The sequence below is a fragment of the Zalophus californianus genome, chromosome 13 (assembly GCF_009762305.2).
Source record: "Zalophus californianus isolate mZalCal1 chromosome 13, mZalCal1.pri.v2, whole genome shotgun sequence".
Taxonomy (NCBI): Eukaryota; Metazoa; Chordata; class Mammalia; order Carnivora; family Otariidae; genus Zalophus; species Zalophus californianus.
In genome coordinates this window covers 18,520,272-18,538,688 of record NC_045607.1, presented here as the reverse complement: position 1 = coordinate 18,538,688, position 18,417 = coordinate 18,520,272, and positions in this window count along the sequence as shown.

Genomic DNA, 18,417 nt, shown 5'->3' with positions numbered 1-18,417 from the left:
CTAATCCTATTGGTTGGTTTTGAAGACATTAATAGTGAACTTATTGGAAAAAGTCTAGAACTTCATGAAGATTACAATCTAGGTGGTTAGACATACAATTAAATAAACAATATGAAAGGGTGCTGAAAAATAGAGACAGTTCAGGATGCTATGGAAACACAAAAGTAGAGGGGACTCAGCAATATAAAGAAGCGAGGAAAGTCTTCTCATAGGAAATGTCCTTTAAACTGAGGCTTGAAAAATGAGCCACACCAACAGATAATGAAAGAGGTTCCAGACAGATAAAACAGGTGCAAAATACTAGAGGCTTCAGGATACCTGATTAGTTTGAGCAACTGAAAAACGGCAAAACTTGCAAAAGGGTTCTAGCTGTGGTGGAAATTATAAAAAATAAACAGTGTGCATCTGAAAGAAGGGTCATCTTATATTTTGTCACCTAACTTAGCCTATGCCCTTATTTGAATATGTGGACCAGCATACTTGCATCACCTAGAGGCTTCTGAGAAAAACAAACTCTCAGGCCCTACCCTAGGCCTACTGAATCAGCTTCTTATTGGAAAGAGGTCCAGGAATCTGTTTCAATAAGCTCTTTGGGCGATTTTTATGCACACTAGATATTGTGAATCACTGTTCTGTATCATTTCAGGAGTCAAAACTACCCTCCTTTTTTTTTTTTTAAGATTTTATTAACTTATTTATTTGAGGTGGGGAGGGGCAGAAGAAGGAGAGAGAGAATCCCAAGCAGACTCCCCACTGAGCACAGAGTCTGATGCAGGGCTCGATCCCAGGACCCTGAGATAATGACCTGAGCTGAAACCAAGAGTCAGATGCTTAACTGACTGACCCCCCAGTCGCCCCTCAAAACTACCCGTCTGATATATCGGATTCAAATCTTGGCATTTGAGGTTATATTCACAGAGACACAGAAAATCAAGCATCCAGTCCTGAGGATTTGGTATTCAGAAGCCAGAAGAATCCAGAACTCCAAATCCCCCTGCAAAGTCCCTAAAATTTGTGAACAAAACATGAGCTCACCAGACTCTGAAATATAGCTCTCAAGAGAGCATGATGTTTATAGGATTTGGGAATATCAATTATATGACAGAGACACTTTCCTCTCTGCAACCAGCCAACAATAGCCCTGTTTCTCCATAAATGTCACCAGTGGGGCAGGTCGGATATGATTTGGTTGGTGCTGCCATGTGAAATACCTTTTATGTGTCAGTTTTTAAACAAATGGAATAATTTAGCATCACCCTGATATCTTAAATTAGCATGCTAAAACCTAGGCCACGATAAGAAAAACTGCCCTTCGTTGCTAAGAGTCATGTTAGCACCTCTTTAGGGCAGTAAAGGAAAAGATAAATGATAATGGGAAAAAAAAAAAAAAACAATTTCCATCATGCTTTCAGCCGTGACTAAAGCCCAGTATATGAGGCAGAAGCTTTTATTGAGAGATCATAACAGATAATGCGTCATAAGCCCAACAAGCATCAAAAAGGACAGCATGTAAGGAAGAAAGCCCTTCCTTGGCAAGAGACTTTGTTAGTATACCTGGAAAATCCTCAAGGTAAAGGACAAGTCAAGCAATAACTAGGTGCCTGGAATCCATAATATACAGCCAACCTCATCTCAAATGTTATTGTTTGTTTAAGGACTGAATTAATCCTTCCATTTTGCTCTTCTTGGTTCATATGATGATCAAATACTTAATGGGGGAAAAAGCAGGTTCTCTGACTTCTGATAAAACTCCTAAAAAGGAGGACTTGTAAAGAGCTTTGGATAAGAGTGTTGCCCTCAAGGAAGATCGAGTGAATTGGGTCTTTTCTAGTTCTCATCCCTGAACTCAGTTCCAGACTTTCTTAGGATAACAAACCCAATAAGATGCTCTGAACAACTAGAATGTCTCTCACTTGGCAGGCCCTACTTTCCTGAGAAGGCAATTTGGTTTTAAATAGCAAATGTGTTTCTGCAGCATACATCTGTACATGATTTATTTATTCTTATGCTTACCTATTGGCTTTAGTTTGAAGCAATTAGATATTTGTGTTGATCTTTCCCAAACCAGATTGGAAGTTTCAAGATGGCACTCACCATGACATAGACATCTCAGTTTTCCTTAAAGCATCTAGCATCATACTTGGAATGTAGAAGGCCCTAATTAGTCTTATTTTCTTTATGCTAAATCATGTTCTTGGATCACTACACATGAAAACCCATCTGGATTCTAAGGAAAGATTTCAAAGCCTCAGGTTAAGTTGGAGCTTTGACTCATGTTTACCTGATGCATTCAGATGTGTTTGTGATGAATCGAGCTTTATCCATGGCAGGGTTTCATACAAAGTGCATTGGGATGTTTGGTGATGGTTATAACCGGAACAAAAAACCTATATACCTCTTTTCCTTAAAATCTACTTTTCCCCCAGCCATGTATGGCACAGTAAAATGCCATCTAATTGCTTTCAGAGTAAACTTTCTTGGGCTATAAAATAACTATGTCTGTGGATGCTTTACATGTGAATTATTTGGCCTGGTAGAGTAGAGAGAGCAACTGGAGTGCTTATCAGGGTCATCTGGAGCCTCATCCCAGCTCTCTAAGAACTGCCTGTATGAGCTTTGTCAATTCCTTCCTCTCTTTGGTCCTTTTTGTATTGATCTGTATGATAAGGTGGTAGAAGTGATCTCTCAGGTCCTTTCAGCTCTAACATGTAAAGATCTCTGTCAATTTTGAAATCACCTATTTTTGGTTTTACCATTTTTACACCTAATTTTGCTGTCTCCTGTAAGGCATGGGAGGCTTAAGTGTTATAAATGTAGTGTGATGGATGTTTAAATTTTCCATTAATAAGACTATTCATCAAATACAGGTTGTATTAATATAGCAACTAAAATAGAACAAATGCTAATTTTAATGCCTTATAATAAAGAATGTTGATGGGCTAATGGAGAGGAAGGTACAGGAATATGAAAACTCTAATGTGAGAGAGAACGGCCGTGTTGTGATGAGGGAGGCATAGATAAAAGGAAAGGGCTGTGGAGTTCAGAAGGGGAGTTGCTTGATTGATGGAAGACGTGGTGTTTTCATCCATACTTGAAGGATCCATGTTGTTTTTCATGTTGGAGACCTCCCAGAGTTATGACTGGTACGTAGAATGTGACGGCTATGAGAGGGGCATAAAACTGGAAATGAAGTTTAGTAATTAAGTTGCTTAAGTTAATTAACTTAAATTAAGTTAGTAATTAAGTCTGAATTATGAAAGGGAACCAGGGCCAGGTGTAGGAGTCTGGGGTGTTTTAAAATTAGTAGCTCTGAACCCTGGCTATATACTGGAAATCACCTGAGAAACATTGAAAAAATATCTGTGTTGTGGGTCCTTCCTCTGAAAATTATTTCATGGTCTGCATCAGAGCCCAGGTACCCATATATTTTTTTTTAGTTATTTACTTATTTTACTTGTTTATTTGAGAGTGAGAGAGAGAGAGTGTGCATATATGCGTGAGGTGAGTGGTGGGGGAGGGGCAGAGGGAGAGAGAGAATCCCCAACCAGACTCTTGTGCTGAGCATGGAGCTGGATGCAGGGCTCAGTCCCAGGACCCCAAGATCATGAGCTGAGCCAAAATCAAGAGTCTATTAACTGAGCTACCCAGGCACCCCTTCATATATATTTTTTTAACTCCACAGATAAATGTCACATGCAGCTACAGGTGAGAATCAATGCTTTAGGTTATGGTGGGGCCATGGAAGGTGGGAGGCAGGTGAAGGATAGAACGGTAATAGTTCTATACAAGGTAATAGTCTTGTAATGAGTTGGAAAGAGATAGACCCTCTTGGCAACTGATATATGAATCGCTTTGGAGAGAGAGAGCTTTCTTTTTAAAAGATGTCCTTTATAGCAGAAGTCAGCCCTGGTTCCCGGCCAGGTATCATGAGGAAGAAAGGGTCCCTCTGCATAATTAAGGTGAGAGGAAGACCAGAGCAAAAACTGGCACTGCGGAGGAAGAGTTGGCGTCGAGAGATGGGAGTGACCTAGACGGGCTGAAGGTGAGGAGGAGATCCTTGGGAGAGGAGACCTGTGTAACAGGCTTCTTTCAAGGGCAATGTTGTTGCTATACTACATTGCTCTCCCTCAGGAAGGCATAAGTCTTCAGGAAAACACCTAAGAAGGGAAATGTGCTGGCTGTGGTAGGACTTCTTGTGGAAGGTCATGGAAGACTAGACAGTTGTGTTGAGTGCTATGGTGCCAAAGGGCTACCATGAACAACTAGCACAGCTAGTTACTCTAGGTTGGAGAACTGTAGAGAGGTGGCTGGTATGTCCTAGAGAAAGTTCTCAAACACGACCGAGCCACAGAAGCAATGAGGTCACTAATTATAAATGCAGATGCCTGGGCTCAAAGTCAAACCTTATGCTAACCTCAGTTTTTGATGGTGTGGCTCAGTACTTTGTACTTTTAACCAGTTCTGCATGTGCAACCTATGGCAGAAGCCCTGAGTTTGGGCAAGATTCATATGGAGGATATATAAGAAAGTAGGGAGATCTAGAGGCAGGGAGGCAGAGAGACAACTAGAATTGAGAAGGTCTTATAGTTTAAGAGAGAGGGAAAAGAGATGCCGCGAATCTAGGTAATAACAGCAGGTTTGCATGGAGAGGAGATGACTAAAAGAACAGAATCATACGAAACAAACGAACATTGCCATGTGTCTGGGCCTGGCCAAAGACATAACAAACATCTGATTTTTTTTTTTTCTCCTTTCTATTTCTGTTGTCCCTGGGACAGATAGCTTTGGGCCTCATGGAATTATGAATCAGAGCGTTCTGACATATGCAGCTAATAGAACATGCATTAGCTTTAAAATTAGGAGCTCTGTTCTGAGTGCCTATGATTTCATTCTTTATTCCAAGAACATTAGCCTCTCCTAATATAGAAGGGATGTGAAATTTTCATATAAGTTTCACTGATTCTCTTACAATGGATCCACTATCCATTTAGTATTTCTCTGCCAATTCTATTCTTTCTACTCAGGAGATCGCAAAATTATTCCCTACCAGCTTGATTTCTGAATTACTGAGACTATTAACCAAAGTGTCTTTAAGTGAGGAGTTCTCATTTTAGGGTGTTATGTGCCTCCTGAAATTAAACAAAAATGTGTGTGCGTGTGTGTGTATTAGAGGTCTCCCTCCCTCTAGGGAGACAATCCATGAGATTTTCCAAGAAGGCCACAACCCGTACATGATGCAGTGCCTCTGGGACGTAAGAAAGAAGATGCTTAAAGTCAAGTATTGGCTCTATGTGTGTGATTTGGGATGAGGCTATCACTCCAAGTTTTACTTTACTTCCATACAATATGGGGATATGAATTCAAAGTATCTCGCATATTCAAACATGCCCAGTAGAAAGCCATAGGGTACAGGGGGTTCCTGTACCCCATAAGCAATCTGACGTGCACAGAGACAGGGGCACCCTCACTGGATCCACCACACAGTCCATTTGGGGGGAAAAACATAAACAAAATAAATTTATGTACATTCATGATCTTTGTAACTGGGATATTGTGTCCATATAAACTAAAGTTCCCTCTCGTTCATTCACCATGAGAATAAATGTAAGACCAATGGCATGGACCATAATGATTGCTGTTTATTGAGTGCTTACCATGTAAATGCAGTGTTTCACTTAAGCTTCACAATCCCACTAAGTGGATATACTTAATTCCACTGCATGAACGAGGAAGGAAACCTGAGAGGTGGGGGTACGCCAACCAAGCTCATAGTGCCATAGCCAGGGTTAGCGATTTGGGGGAAAGAAGAACAGTTTGCAGGAAAGCTGCTCTCACTTATCTGAAAAGACAGCCCCACAGGGAAGGGAGGTTGCTTTTTTCCCAGGTGGGGAGCAGAACTCCCATCAGGGAGTGCTTCATTGTGAGGTTGTGAGTGTCCAGTCATTAGAAATACTCAAGCAACCTGTCTAGAGCATTATAAATGAGATTCATGATTTGGATGAAGACCCCAATTTGAGGGGTCTCTTCCCAAAGCTGGAGCCTGCGTTTGCAAGATAAAAAGTAATCTCTGTAAATTCCTCAGGGGAGGAAGTGGACTCAGACATTGGCCCTTGTGACAGAGATTTCAGTTTGCCTTAAACAAAACCATAGCCTGATTCTGTCTGTGCTTCCTCCTGAGATAAATGGTTGTTGCAGTGTCTGCTGCTCATCTCAGATACAAATGATGCTAGTAAATGCTCTCAGACCCCTTGGGATGCTCACCTGAAAGGTGGCTTTGCCACTGACATTTTCACGGCTCTGAAGCAACTGGCCCATAAATTTGTTAACTTACAGATAGCATAAGAACACTTTTTTCCAAGGCTGGCTGGGGAAATCAAATGAGATCATGTATGTAAAATTGTCCCGGCACATAGTAAGTTTTCAATAAATACTAGTTGAATCCAGTTCTGTTCCGATAGGTACAGACATATACCACCCAGATCCCTTTTGAGGAAGAGCATGCTACCCACGTACCAGGAATGCTTGCCAGAGAACTTCCAACTGCCAGAAACTCAGGGCCCACCCCAGCTGCAGAGAACTGCCTCGTGGAGCTCACACCCTGCTGGGGACGTCTGCCTCCAGAGACTGAGAGAGGGGTATAAAGTCTCAGCCACTCGCACCTAATGTGGGACACCCTGACAGGCTCTTCTCTGGACAGGCTGAGCCTGGCTGTGCTTCTCCCTCTATCGATTCCACATCTGCTCTCCACCTCTCACATAGATTGATCCCTAATAAACATCTTGCCTTCTAAACTGCATTCCAGTGTCTGTTCCCAGAGAACCCATTCTACCACATCTGTCCATATCCCACAGACCCGTATGCAAATTGAAAAGATTCTCATTTCAGCTTCCTGGAGTGTGTTACTTGAGCTCAGGTGTTTCTCTAGCCTTTAGTGTCCTGGTTTCTAGTGGGAGGTCTTGGGCCAGACAGCCTGTAAGGGTTCTTGTGGCACTGACTCTGCACAAGTTTCCATTGCTTCCATTCATAAGCTCATCGCACCCACTGGGAAGCCTCCTCTGCATCTTGTTTCCTTCCCTGTGTTCCCAAAGCATCCTGCCTTCACAGCAGAAAACCCTTCCAAGTGCAACATCATTTAGCTTTAGTATGTCTGTCTTCTTGCTTGATGGATGCCTTTGGATCAAAGACACTGTCTTTCACCTTAAAGTCACCTACAGCACCTCCTGCCAGGTCTGGAGCCTTGAAGGCATTCAATAAATGGGTGTTCAATAAATAAAGCCATACAGACACTCTCCGGGTAGCTCTGAGTGAGGAATACATAATGAATGGCACTCCATAACTCTCTTTCCAATTGTCCCCTTCTTTGGTAAACCATATCGCACTTAGTGAAGATCCATTTGTTTTCAAATGAATTGCGAGACAGAAACATGTCCAAGTAACTGGCCCATTAAATGAAGACAGGGCACTGTATTTTATTTTATTTTTTTTAAAGATTTTATTTATTTATTTGACAGAGACACAGTGAGAGAGGGAACACAAGCAGGGGGAGTGGGAGAGGGAGAAGCAGGCTTCCCGCTGAGCAGGGAGCCCAATGCGGGGCTCAATCCCAGGACTCTGGGATCATGACCTGAGCTGAAGGCAGACACATAACAACTGAGCCACCCAGGCATCCCAAAATACACTATGACAGGTGTATTTTAATCACTTGTCATAGTCAGGTGGTACAGAACAACAAAATGTCATTCTTTCCCAACCAAGCATGTCTTTTTTTCAAAAAATGAAATTACAATTGCTCTGTATTAATTTATTTTTGTTTCCTTATAAGAAAGCAAGATGAGATCTGCCAAAAGACAAAGGGCAATGAGGTAGCTAGACAGACCAAAAAGTGGTAGAAAAAATTGGGAGGGAAAATGAAGTTATATGTATTAAATGCCTAATACATGCCAGGCACTCTCCTAAGCCCTTAGCATATATTTAATTTAATAATTATATTTCACAGACAAGAAAGCTGAGGCACAGATTGGTTGGTGATCTGCCATGAGTCATCTGCCGTGAGTCATACAAGAGAGGTTGCAGAGGTGGAAATAGAAACTCAGGTATTTTGTCTCCGGTGTGTAGATCTGTCTCAAGGAATAAATGGACCTATAGAACTGCAATGTATCCAGCATATCAAATTGTCAAGGATGGCCCATGTAGATCGTTCAAAGGGTGAGGAAAGGGGGTAGGAGGAGAGAAGGAAAAAGAGAGAGAGAATTACGAGCAACAGTGTAATCAAATAATACTGATCTCACTTATACGTACAATCTAAACAAAGCAAAAGTAGAAAAAAAAACCAAGTTGAACTCATAATAACAGAGAGTAGAATGGTGGCTACCAGAGGCTGGAGGTAAGAGAAAACGGGAGATACTGAACAGGGTACAAACTTCCAATCATAAGATGAATCAATTCTATAGACCTAATGAACAGCGTGGTGACAAGAGCTAATAACAATGTACGCTTGACATTTGCTAAGAAAGTAAATCTCAAATGTTCTCTCCCCAAAAATAAAATGGTAGCTATGGAAAATGATGGATATGTTAATTTGATTGTGGTTATCATTTCACAATATATACATATATTAAAACATCACACCATGCATCTGAAATATATGCTATTTTTATTTGTCAAAAATAAATAGGAATAAAACAAAACTACTTATTGAATAGAAAGCTCCTAAACAGGAGGACATGTATAATTGCAAAGCATATTTCATAACCACAAAGACCTTCAGGTATACAGTTGGAGAGAGAGGACATAAGTGCATACGAAGAGAATTAGCTACCCAGGGCAGGGAGTAGGAATGTTACAACCCCCGCATCATATGCTCAGAGTCAAGAGCTTGTTTCAAATAGAGCAGTCAAGATTGATCGCAAGGAAGACCTCTCCTCACTCCTAACTAATTTGGTGACGAGTATGAATAATGTCCTATTTCCTCAGCCTTTGTCTGATCTCTCCTTTCAGGGTCTCCCCACCTAACACATTCTCTACAGTTATCAGCGGGAGCCTCCTGAAAACAGAGACCACAGTGTAACACTCTGTAGCTTAGCAGTTCAGTGGCTTCTCTGTCCCCTAAAGATAAAGAACCTTGCTCTATACAACCATGAGGCTTTTGCATATCTACTTAGTAACCAAATTACTACTAAATTGCCATAAGAGAAGAGGAAAAGAATATCCAGGTTTTCTGAAATCAGCCCTATAGCCAGACATTGTGCCCCATTTCAAGAAGTCGTGTGCACGTCGCCCTGAAAATTGTCCACATTTTTTCAGTTTACTTTCAAATATGAATCGCCATGTAGACCTAGAATTTGCCTACAACCATATCCAGCTGTGTACCATGAGTATTTTAAATAGAGAACACATAAGATATGGAAGAATCTTAGAAATACAGCTCTCTAAAAACACTACTTCAAACAAAGGCTCTTAGCAGAAGAAAGCCTTTGAGTTAGAAAAACCAGGACCCAACATAGAAGGCTGCTTTAAAAAAGCTGGAAGCTGTTCTGGTGAAAAACTGTAGAAAAGCCAATCCTATCTGTGAAGATTTTGCATACAGGTGTATAATATAGACGTAGAGGTCCAATTTCCTTTGTAGAAAAGGAATGTAGCGTTGTGACGTTTGTGAAATCCTAAACCTGAGCAAGGGTCGGGGGGAATCATTAGAGTCTGAACACATATGCCAAGGTATGCTTTATGAATGCTGAAGCTGAAAGAATCACTTTTAAGGACGTACACAGGTTTCCCTCCTGGCCACTCTGCATCCGGCCCTTCTTAAAGGGTCTCTCTTGGAAAATAAAGTCAGTGGTTTTTTTTTTTTTTTTCCAATGGACCCACAAAGCAGGAACAGATGTGACATGAGTAACCTCTATTTTGTGCATACCTCAGAGAAAAACGACACAGACTAAAGCAGGGGATCTGGCTCCATGCCAGAGAGAAGGACAATTGGAGCTGAGGCCTCTAATGACATGGTTCACCTCAGCTCACTCCTTTGTGCTTGCGTGGAGCATGCAGGTGGGGGGAGAGGGCCATGTCTACTCATTGGAAGCATAAATGAAGTATTTGCAAAAGTCTGCCATTTTCCTCAGCTCTGCCCCCTCTTTTTCCCATATCAGAACACCCATACAGCTGTAGTGGACCATCTCTTAATGCACGGAAGATGTGATAAGGCGTGTGCCCACCGCTGGGGTGCCAAACTCTGACACCCTGAGTTACAATTCTGATGCTGCCACCTACTAATCACATAATTTCTTCTTCTTTTTTAAATTTTATTACGTTATGTTAGTCACCATACAATACATCATTAGTGTTTGATGGGGTGATCCACGATCCATTGCATGGAGGACACTAGGAGAAGGAAGGGAAAAATGAGGGGGGGGGGCGGATTGGAGGGAAAGATGAACCAGGAGAGACTATGGACTCTGAAAGACAAACAGGGTTCTAGAGGGGAGGGGCGAGGGGGGATTGGTCAGCCCGGTGATGGGTATTAAGGATGGCACGTACTGCATGGAGCACTGGGTGTTACACAAAAATAATCACATAATTTCTTTAAAAAAGTATGCTCTCTGTGTGTCCTTCTTTGTTGTATACATAAGGATAATATCATCTGTTTCATGGCGTTATTTTTAAGCATTTGGTCAATAGTACATAAGGAGCTCTGAGAACAGTGCCCAACACACAGCAAATCTTTGATAGATAGTATTTGTTATAATTATTGAGAACCCCTTTCCATTCTGTTTGATTTTGTTTTGGGTCCATTTCTTATTTCTTCCTCAAAAGAAAGGAAGACCCTCGAGTGCAGAAAACATGTGAAATTCACCTTAATCTTGTACTGTCTCAAGATTTCAGTGGTGAGCTGGCAAATGTTCAACAACTGCCTCTCCAAAAAAGGAAGCTCAGATTTGTCATGTTTGCCAATTTCTGTGGCATGAATGCTCCCACCATGGTCATTTTCAAGCTATTAACATGACGTCAGCTGACTCGCAAAATTCCTGAAAACTTAACAGTGGTCTCTTGTGGGGCAATACAAGCCAGCTTTGGTATACCACTGAATGCATGCGCCAAAGAAATGTGAAAGAATCAGCATGTGTATAAACAAATGAAGAATTAATGATTCACACCCACCAGGGATTCTCAATGGTAAGAGAGCCATAGCATGCTACCATTTATTTTTTCCCAGCCATATTGAGGTATAACTGACAAATAAAAATTATATATATTTAAGGTGAACAACGTGTTTTGATATACCTATACATTCTGAAATGATTATCACAACCAAGCTAATGAACATATCCATCACCTCACATAGTTACTTTTATTTATTTGTTTATTGATATGGTGAGAACGCTTAAAATCTACTTTCTTGGCAAATTTCAAGTACACCATTCAATGTTATTAACAATAGTCACTGTAATGTACATTAAATTCCCAGAATTTATCAATTGTGTAAGTGAAAGTCTGCTCCTTTTGAGTAGTATTTCTCCATTCTCCCAACCCTGAAACCCCTGACAGCTACCATTCTATTCTCTGTTTCTAGGAGTTCAAATTTTTTTTTTTTTTTAGAGTCTACATATAAGTGAGATCATAAAGTATGTGTCTTTCTGTGTCCGGCTTATTAAACTTAGCATAATGTCCTACAGCTTCATCCATATTGCCACAAATATTAGGAGTTCCTTCTTTTTATGGCTACATGATGTTCCATTGTACATACTACATTTTCTTTATCCATTCATTCATCAGCAGACACTTCAGATGTTTCCATACCTTGGCCATTGTAAATAATGATGCAGTGAACACAGGGGTAATTTATTGCATTTTCCAATAATCTTTGCTATCCTCATGAAAGAGACCTCTGGATCAGTAGGAATATTTACTGACAATTTCTACAGAATATTAGTCTGGTTATCCCAAGAAAATCTTGATCTGAAAACCTTGGGTACTGTCACATGTTATATATTTTTTATGAAAATTCATAATGCACATGGGTATATTAAAGCCACTGATAAGTCTTGTAGTAAAGAAACCCAATTCTTTACTGTAATGTAAAGAAATATTTCTTAAACATACTTGACCACTAAAACTGTTTGACTGGGTAACTAGCAACATCATAAGGAATTAATGTCTCTGAAGAACACACAATGAAATAAACTGACAGAAATACTTTTTTTAATTATATAGAAAGGAGTAGAGGGGCCTGGGTGGCTCAGTCAGTTAAGTGTCTGCAGGTAATGATCTCAAAATCCTGGGATTGAGCCCCACATCATTGGGCTCTCTGCTCAGTGGAGAGTCTGCTTCTCCCTCTGCCCCTCCCCCCAGTTTTTGCACTTGCTCTCTCTCTCTGTCTCAAATAAATAAATAAAATCTTAAAAAAAAGAGAAAGGAGTAAATGTCTTTGGTGATTTTTGGAGAATATTTTTTTTTTAAACTGAGAACAAGTTTACCTACATCTTGGATATTTATCAAAATGAAAAATGTTATTAATAAAAATAATAGCTACCATGTGTCAAGGGCTGCCAGTGCCCAATTCTGCAAAGTAGGTAAGATTACCACATTGTACATATGACAAACTGGAAATTCAAAAAATGTGAATTCATTTCCTTACTGTCACACTATTGAGCAGAATGCAAATCCAGATCTTTCTGTCCCCAGGCTGGTATTCTTCTATAACATCAGACATGTGATCTGATGTGATTATAAAATGATGATCATCAGTCTTAACGCTTCACTCTTCAAAGCAATGTCTGTTATATATTTTTTCTTTTTTTTTAAGATTTTATTTTTAGGTAATCTCTATACCCAATATGCTGCAGCAACTCATGACCCTGAGATCAAGAGTCGCATGCTCCACCAACTGAACCAGCCAGGCATCCCAATTATATTATTTAATTCACTTTACTTTTTTCCACTATTTCAACAACTATTCCAAATTTCTGCATTTTCTCTATCGCCCCACTCACAGAAAATTATTTCACTTCCTTTTAACCAACGATATAAAAACATTAGAAATAAACATCCTCCAGGCACCTGGGTGGCTCTGACGGTTAAGCGTCTGCCTTCGTTCGGCTCAGGTCATGATCCCGGGGTCCTGGGATCAAGCCCCGCGTCAGGCTCCCTGCTCCACCGGGAGCCTGTTTCTCCCTCTGCCTGCCGCTCCCCCTACTTGTGCTCTCTTTCTGTCTCTCTCTGTCAAATAGACAATAAAAAATCTTAAAAAAAAAAAAAAAAGAAAGAAACATCCTCAACTGCCTACAGCCTGACCTATAAATTTAGTTTTATGTGACCCATCCTCACACCTTCTCTGTTTGTCTAAAAAAAAGGGGGGGGGAGGCACCTGGGTGGAACAGTCATTTAAGTGTCTGACTCTTGGTTTTGGCTCAGGTCATGATCTCAAGGTTTTGAGACTGAGCCCCGCCTCAGGCTCTGTGCTCAGGGTGAAGTCTGCTTGAGTTTTTCTCTCCCTCTTCCTTTGCCCACCCCCCTGCCTCTCTCTCTCTCTCAAATAAATAAATTTTTTAAAAGAAAGTGAGAAAGCCAGGAAGGAAGGAAGGAAGGAAGGAAGGGAGGGAAAGAAGAAAGAAGGAAGGAAGGAAGGAAGGAAGGAAGGAAGGAAGGAAAGAAGGAAGGAAGGAAGGAAGGAAGGAAAAACGGAAGAACAAGTCTCTACATCTGTGCTACATACCCCAATCCTTTCTTGACTTGTCACATTCCCCCCTTTATCCATACCCCTGTCTCATTCCCTGCTTCTTCCCTCCCACTGGATTATTCCATTTTTAAACACGTTTACTTCTCACCCTTTAAACTAGCAATCTATAATAATCCTTCCTCCTCCCTCTTTCCTCCCTGTTTCTCTTCCAATTCTCTCTTCCCTCTCCTTTTTAGCCTAACATTTTGAAAATCTTGTCTACACTAGCTGTCTATGTATCTTCACTTCTCAGCCACTTTTCAAACCTCTCCAATTAGGCTTCTCCTATGCTGCCACTGAAGGTCTTTCAACTAAATCCTCAGTGATCTCCTTGTGGCTGCATGTTGGAGCACCTTTCAATTCTTTATTTAATTAACCATTCATTTCTTCCTGAGACATGTTGTTCCCTTTGCTTCATTGATAACTCACTTGACCTGCTTTCCCTCCACTTCTCTCGTGACTTTGTCTCAAATTCCTATGGAGGCTTCTCTTCCTCTGCGTGTCCTCTAAATGCTAGTTCTCCTCAGAGATGAATTCCAGGCTCATATTTCTTCTCAATGGGCATGCTCTTCTTGAGTGATCTCATCTACTCTCATGCATTCACTTATAGCCTTTATGCTCATTATTCCACATCTATATGCAGTCCAGAAGAACCCATGACTTCAATGCATCCAATTTCCTATTTAAAATTTCACCTTGAATGACCTGCAATATCTCAAAAGCAGAATTGCTAAAAATCTCCTACTCTCAATATACTTTACCAGCCATGTTCCGTTTCGAGAGTAAATTTCACTCGGGTTCCTAAACCAAATGAGTGGGTGGGTGGATGGATGAATGAATAGTAATCCCCAACTTTCCTCACTCTGTCTTATCTCAAACCTAATCCGTCATCAAGTCACTTGATTTCATCTACCTAATGTTTTTATGACCCACTGATTTTTCTCTAAAACACCATAAGCATGCTATGATCCAATCTTTTCCTGCTTGGCTATCAGTAGCATCCTCCTATCTGAACTCCCAGTGTCTACTCTTGTCCCTGTATAGACCATTCTTTACTCTAGACAAAAATTATATTTCTTAAGTTATTATCTGATTTTTTCAGTCTTCCTTTTAAAGATCTGCTCATGGTTTCTCTTTGCTCTCCATCCATCTTTAACATCTCAAAGTTCTTCAAAGTATGTAGGCCTTTGGCTGAGGCACTTTTATTCCCCAATTCTCTCTGCAATACACCTCCAGTAAATACATGCCTGTGCACGCACACACACACACACACAGATTCATGCACACACACAGATGCACGCACACACACAGAGATGTGCGCGCACACACACAGATGCACGCACACACACACAGATGCACGCGCGCACACACACAGATGCACGCGCACACACACTGATGCACACACACAGATGCACGCACACACACAGATGCACACACACAGATGCACGCACACACAGATGCACGCGCGCGCACACACACACACAGATGCACGCACACACACACACTTCAGTTATCCTGACCAATTCTTACTCATCCTCCATGTCTCATCTAAAAGTCATTTCCTCAGGAAGCCTCCCCCCTTCTAGTTCCTAAGTTTCCCTTTCCATGTATTCTCATATATCCCTGAACTTCCACTGGCATGGTATTCACAAGGATTTTTGTAAAATCACATGCTTCTTCTTCAAGATGCTTGAGTTACATGTTTTTGAAAAAGTGCACGAAACCTAAAAATTCCTGTATAGAGTAGTTCCCATGAGAAATAATAGCAAAGGGATGGGTTCCAGGATTTCTATTACATTCTGCAACCCTGGAGATATGGAGATAATCCATTTACATTATCTTAGTCTATAATCATATTATTTAAATAGCCTGTATTCATATAATTTGCATTATACAAATTCATATTATGTGAATATAGGACAGAAGAATTTCAGTTAAAATGGTAATCTAACATATGTGTTTTCCTATATTTCCTTTTGAATCACCATGAAAATGATGATAATGAAACTAAAATGTATAAATTCATGAGGATAAAGAAAACCAGAGACAAAATGACCTGGAAAGGGGGCATTAAAAATTTCTGAAAGATCGAAAGCAGATGAGTAAGTTGTAACTGATGTAACAGCCTGGAAAATCCTGAAACCCAAGTGTCTTTCAAAAGGGATCCTAATTAAAAAAAAAAAAGTTTGTTTGCATCATAGAACCCCAGAAAAGCTCAAAAATTAGAGTTGCTAGATATATTGAAAGGTATAAGGCCAAAAGCACAGACTGATCAAGAATCTGAAGGAGTTAGATCCCCAGAGGCTCTCCTGTGCCCTGTGCCGCCCAGGAACTGTTCCTTCAGGATTGTAGCAAAAGGCAAGCATTTTGTTGTATGGGGAAAGAGAATGAGAGATGCTTTAAGGTAGAAAGGCCAGTCAAGAGAGGGTGAGATGCCATTTTGAAAATAGGGAAATTGAGTAAATACTCTGAAGGATGACCACATACTCCCTACCCCCTCTAGCCCACTACCATGCAGACAAGGGATGGGGGCTTCCTCTCTGGGGATTCTGATTGGCCCAGAGGAAGAAACAGAAATGACTTTTGAGGATCCCGGTGAAACAACTGAGTACTATTAGATCAACATACAGAGAGGACAACCCGATAATTCACAAACCCCACTCAGGTGGCAGATTTTTATTCTTTATACCTAAATATAAATAGTCAAATATTCCCAGGCCTTTGAGGACGGGCTCTAACATTAAAGACAAAACCCAAAATGTAAAACTACGCTCACAGATTTATAATAATTGTAAAATAAATTGTTACATCCCCCAAACAAGAATGCAGTGCTATGAAAATGAACGATCTGAGAACAAAGAAAAAAGTTATTAGAAATTAAAACCACGATTTCCCCTCAAAAATATTTTCAAATTGAATTGAAAAATAATGTTGAGAAAATATCCCAGAAAGTAGAGAAAATAGGAGAAGAAACTGTATAATATTAGAGGATCAACCAGAAAGTCCAGGAAATAGCTAGTAGAGGTTGCAGAAAGAAAGACAAGAGATAATGGAAGGGAGGAAATGTGTGTGTGTGTGTGTGTGTGTGTGTGTGTGTGTGTTGTGTGAACATTTGTGTGTGTGAATGTGCATGTGTGTGCGTATGTGAAATAATTACACAAGTACAAATCAAGGTTCACCATAGTGAAAATTCTGAACATTGGTGATGTTGGGAAGGTGATAAGAATTTTCAGGGAGCAGATGAAAACAGTTCATGTACAAAATATTGGGGATCAGAATGCCATCACAGTTCTCAACACAATACCAGACACTAGAAGAAAATAGAGCAAAGGTTTTAAAATTGTAAAGAATCTCTAACACTGAATATCTAGATTCTTATTCAAATGTAAAAGCAAAACGCAAAAGCAAAAGACAGGTTGAGATATGCAAGAACTCAAAAAATTAAGTTGACACAGGAAGCTCATTTGTTCCAATAAAATAAGGAACCAAACTGCAAATAAGAGAAGGATGGCATTCAGAAAATAGGTTTGTCTGCTGGAGAGAAGACAGAAGGAGTCCTCGGGATGAGGATTAAGGGAAATCCAAGGGAAGAGCTGTTTGCAAAACCTGGGGAGCAGTGAGGAGTTAGCTGGGGCTAGAGCCCAAGGATGGTGGGTTCCAGGACAGGGGTCTCCAAGGGTAAAAAATGGCTGATACATACATACATACACAGAGATGTATTTCTTTTGCTTCTAACCAAAATTACAAAAGTTTTATTGTTCTAGTGGATATTTAAAGGTCTAAAAACATCCCTGAACAAATGGATTGTTGAGGCAATTTTTAAACCCAAGGGAAAGAAAATGTATACAAAGAAAGGAAATAATTATGCTATATTTCATGGCTCAGCTCTGAAAATATTTACATAGTCTAATAATATAAACACTAAACCTTGATTTAATTTAAAATGTGATAGAACTATCTTGAGAAGTTAAGGAAAAGAAAATGCGGTTGCTTATATGTTGGTACAAGGAATGGGCCGTGGGGCACATTGGAAGACAGCGGCCAAATCTTCATCATACACAGTTAACGGTCATTGGATCATGTCCAGAATTAAGACTAAAAATATATATTGCATAATTTAGAAAAATGGAAGCAAGCACCCAGATAAATATTTTGAAAGTGTTGAAACTGTGAGCCTCAGGGAAGTAGGACTCGGTGGTAGGAAGCAGTGAAGGATTGCTCTTTTGCTATTTTGATAAGTCTCATACTATTGTTTCACTTTTTAAAAATATCTCCATATAATCAACGAAGCATGGGATGGAATGAGGAGGACAACACTGATGGATGGGACTCCAAGATCATGCTCTTGTCCTTGAATTGGGTGAATTCAAAAGTGCTGACTATATTCTCGTACTTTATACACACATAAATCTTACATATGCTACATGTATGCATAAACATGTATTAAAGAAACAACAGGCAGACGAAGAGAAAGATTTGAAGACAGGAGACGTCATCTGTGTTAAATGTTGAAGTTTTGGGAAATGGGAAATTGGATTTCTCAAAGTTTCTAGAGACGGTTGGCTGCAGACTCGGTAGTAAGCTTCTTTTTCTTTGATTGAAAAATAAATAGAATAGCCAAGTGACAAGTGTCTGTATTACACAAGTCTCTGGTAGACCTTCCCGGGTAAATCGATGTTTGGTGTGTTTGAACAGAAGGTGCCATTGTC